The sequence below is a fragment of the Schistocerca cancellata genome, chromosome 11 (genome assembly GCF_023864275.1).
Source record: "Schistocerca cancellata isolate TAMUIC-IGC-003103 chromosome 11, iqSchCanc2.1, whole genome shotgun sequence".
In the NCBI taxonomy this organism is placed as follows: Eukaryota; Metazoa; Arthropoda; class Insecta; order Orthoptera; family Acrididae; genus Schistocerca; species Schistocerca cancellata.
Window position 1 is genome coordinate 41,436,465 of NC_064636.1, and position 4,964 is coordinate 41,441,428.

Genomic DNA, 4,964 nt, shown 5'->3' on the forward strand with positions numbered 1-4,964 from the left:
ACCGAGAGCTCCACAAAGCGAATATTCGTGGACTAGCTGCTACACCGAAACCAACACAAAGAAGCATAAAACATGGTGTCAGGAGCATAAATCCTGGATGGCTGATCAGTGGAAACACATCATGTGGTCCGACGAGTCAATGTTTTCATTGTTTCCAGCATCGGGTCGCGTTTACGTCGGGAGAACGCCGAAAGAAGCCCACAATCCTGACTGCTTGATTCCAGTGGTTAAGAATGGAGGTGGAAGTGTGATGGTGTGAGCAGCCATATCACGGTATTTTGCTGGTCCCATCATTACTCTCAAAGGCCGTGTCACACCCAACGGTTATACGAACATTTTAGGTGATCAGGTGCACCCCATGATTCAAATGTTGTTCCCCAACAATGATGCCATATTTCAGGACGACAGTGCGCCTATTCACACAGTCAGGACAGTACAGTCTTGGCATGAGGAGCATGCAACTGAACTGCAGCGTCTTCCTTGGCCAGCACAGTCCACGCACTTGAGCATTATCGAACCCTTGCGGGTGTTATTGGAGCACACACTCTGGAGCACATTTCCGCCTCCCTCGTCACTACAGGTGTCAGAAGAGGTTCTTGTCAAATAGTGGCATAACATTCCACTGCAGACTATACAATCATTATATGCCAGTATTTCAAGCAGAACTAACGCTGTATTACAGGCAATGGGGGGTACAACCCCATATTAATAAACGATTTTCAAGTAAGTACAGTAGCAGTTTGTCAGAAATCCAAGAACTTCTCATTACAAGAAGTATACAGCCTTACTTGGGTAAAGGAAATACAAATCAGGTTCTCAACAATTGCCTTATCGGTGTACCACAGAAAAATTTTTGTCTTCTGCTACTATGAAATTCACAAGTGCAACAAAATTTAAATACAGAGCCAGGCATAAACACCGCCTTCATTTGTCTTGCAGATAGCTCTCTGTCATTTCTGACCTTCCAGATGCAATGTTATGACGCCTTCATGCCAGACCCTGCATGGTTTTTGGCATTTTTCTTCTCTCTGTTGTTTAGATGTTGATGGTGCAATTAAGGAGGGACCATCAGCTTCAGGGTTTGCTGATTGCAATTCTTGGAATCGTTTCTAACCATTCAAATATTTTTGTCATGTTACATTGTTGCTGCTTTTGTACTTGAGATTGGAAATCTGTTTTCACAAACTCCCTTGTTGCGAATGGCAACAAATAAGTGTATGACGCTACAGCGTGCTACATTCCTTTTCCCTCTACAGCTCCCTTTACTCTGCTTTGTATAAATTATTGCAGTGTCAATTTACTAGAGCCAACCCCATGCGTCGATTCCTATAACTGTCTGGCAATTTCTCAAAATCCCACATTACGTTAAAAAAGATATGCTTGCATGGGTATCCACGCCTTTGGAAACCTTCGCATGTGCAATCTGGTGTATCAAGGTCTACAACATAATTACAGTCTTTAATCTCTGCACTCTCCACACAAACCAACCGTCAGATATCATATTCACTGGTGTTGCAGTTAACTCAACTTTTGTTGTTTCAAATCGCTGCATCATGTGTCACAAACGCCTTTGCCTTTTTGTGCAAAATAGTGGAATATCTTTGTTATAATTTTGATGGAAGATTTTGCAGACGGTACATTTTATGAAGACTTGGAAGAAGATAATTTATTAATGCCTTAGTAACCCCTGTTAATGTCCTTTCTGTGTTCTGTATGAGGAAAAAAAAAATGTTCGCCACGTTGTTCATGGCTCCAACACCATTTGTAGAGTTAATGAGTCAAAACTACATTTGTCCTCAAAGCCTTTCACCCATCTTTTACATACCAATAGCCACTGCCGTTCAAAGAACTGACATCCCTTTTTTATTCTCCCAGAAACATTATGTGTTTCTTCTATATGAATTCTATTTGAATTCTAAATTCTCTCTTAGTTGGTGATTCTGAAGTGTGTTCCCAAATGCACTCAAATGTTTTCATATCTTTCATATCTCCTACCTTCCAACCTTCACACAAGCTCTTCTATGAAGTTTGGAAGGTAGGAGACAAGGTACTGGCAGAACTGAATCTGTAAGGCCAGGTCGTGAGTCGTGCTACGGTAGCTCAGATGGCAGAGCACTTGCCCGCGAAAGGCAAAGATCCCGAGTTTGAGTCTCGGTCCGGCGCCCAGTTTTAATCTGCCAGGAAGTTTCATATCACCGCACACTCCGCTGCAGAGTGAAAATCTCATTCTGGCTCATCATACGTTGTTGTTTGTATGTTGCATCTTGCAAACAGCTATCCCCATGCTTCTTTGCAAGATCTCTTTGCCCACTGCTTTGACAGCAGAAAAGTAATTGTTTCCCTTCTCCACTGTTATCTGTACAATGTCTGTAGTGTGCCATATGATTGATTATTTATGCCACACATCATCCTGAGTCTTAAGTCTACTCTCATCAAACAATGTTTTCTTTGTGACATATGGGGCCCAAAACATGTGACTATAAACTGCTTTATCTGTGACGTAAAATTTTGTGTTCATTTGACTCAGTTTGTACGAACCAGAGAAAAAGCCATTTACAAACCTGTCTAGAGCCAAATTCATGACTAAGTAGTGTCGTTCTACAATTAACCACAATTTCTATTGCCCTTACCATCTTTCATTAACATGTGTGCACATGCGCATGCTGACTTTCTGGAGAAGCAAATTGATGATATTTTCAGCAACCTTTGAGATTCTAAAAGGGACTGCTTTATAAATGAAAGTGTCCTGAATCTCTATAAAAACTTGACATGCTTTCAATTTTTCTGTATAAACTGTAAATAGTTCTTCAGCTACTTATTGTGCATTGTTGCCATAGACGCAGTATTGATCCTATCAGCTGGTAAAGCTAAGATTTCCCCCCAGTTTGAGCCATATTGGTGCAACTACAGTCGGAGTATCGTTTTCTGCACTTACATTGAGAAATCAGGAGCCCAGTACATTGGATTGCAGACGGTGGGTCAACACTTAAGAAAAGAGGTATAGTTCTTTAATCCAGACTCTTGATATAATTGCAGACCTGAATGGAAAAACATCCTAAGTCCATTGAACAAACTATTTGAGGAGATGCAAAAAGTGTTATAACTGGAGATGGTTTTGATACATCGATGTCAACACTTTTCAATTGATCACTTTTATATTCCCTGTAAGTTTCAGACACTTGGAGTGCATACTTTAAGAGAAAATGCATAATATATAGTCACAGGTTATGGATGTTTCTCAATGCATGGTAAAAAAGTTGACATTGATGAAAGAAAAATTATTTTTCATAATTTTTTTCACTCCTTACATGTTTATGGGATTGAATATATGAATAAAACATCAGAATCTTTGGAAGTAAAAAAATGTAATTCATACAATTTTTTCTATAATGTAAAAGAACTCACTTTCTCTTTCACTGTGTTGTTTCTTCTTCTCCTGAAACCATTGCTGTTACTTCGGGTTGAGAATATCAGTGAGTGATGAATACAAGGATGCATCCTCTAGTGATAAGTACCCTAGCAGAAGTTTCAGATCTTCCAGCTTTTCTGATTTTATGGACAGTGTATTTGTGTACAGTGACAGAGTGCTGAAAGTGATCTGCTCGGAAGGATCTTCATCAAGGAATATATTGTGAAGTCTGTTCCTCCCATTGTTTCTGCAACTGCAACTTTTTCTTGATATTTGTGAGTGTATTTAAATATTTTATACTTAGAAACAGAAAATTTCTGACCTCTGCTTCATACTGACACTTTGCAATACTGGCTTAAAAGTCGCTTGTATTCCTGGAAATCACCACTTGTCATCCATGCCACACTGAAATTTGTCTCATTTTTGACAATAGCTTCCCAATCTATAGCAGTTTCTACCTTATGTTTCTTTCTTTTATTTTTTTCTATTTTTGAAAAGTTGGTGTCTCCTGGAAGAAAGCTATGGCCTAATGACTGATGTACCTGATCTTCCAGAAGCAACTAAAGTTGTTACATAATGAACCATTGCCATACTTTTGTTCTAGGCACTGCAGCCTTGGAAAACATGTAAAGTGTGTCAACTTGGGGTAATAATGTACTTGTAATATAGCTGTTTCGTCATGAAATAACTTCTTTAACACCCTTCTGACCCTATGTTTTGTTCCACATCAACATTGTACTTTTTGAAACTTCCTCGCAGATTAAAACTGTGTACCAGACAGAAACTCGAACTCAGGACCTTTGTATTTCGCAGGCAAGTGCTCTACCATCTGAGCTACCCAAGCACGACTCACGCCCCATCTTCGCAGCTTTACTTCTGCCAGTACCTCGTCTCCTACCTTCCAAACTTCACAGAAGCTCTCCTGCGAACCTTGCAGAACTAGCACTCCTGGAACAAATGATATTGCTGAGATATGGCTTAGCCACAGCCTGGGGGATGTTTCCAGAATGAGATTTTTACTCTGCAGCGGAGTGTGTGCTGATATGAAACTTCCTGGCAGATTTGTTGTTTTTCTACTGTGAATACAAAAGTTCAATTCCCAAAGCTGATGGATGAGTAAAGGGCATGGCAGATTCTGCTGGAAGTCAAAACAGAGAATACACACATTATCCTTTTCCATAACAAGATTTGTGAACTTTCGCTTGTTGTCTAGAAGATAGAAGCTTTTCGTTTGTGAATTGCTAATTTTAGTGCCATATGTCTCTTTAATCCATCATTTGCGCAAAATTTCACCTTCTTCTCTTCTCGGCATGTGAATTACATACAGTTCTAGCACAACAAGCAAACCCATAATTACAACTGTCTGTGTAGTATTTATGAAATCACCAGCACTTCACGTCTGCATTTACTTTTTTGAGTGAAGTACCACTTTTGATTTTTAAGTAATTTTCTGGCTCATGTTCCTCCAACTAGTGTACATTTTCATAATACTCAGATTTGATAACAAATATTGTTTCTTATTTCTATTCTTCCCATAGTGGCTCACTTTATAAGG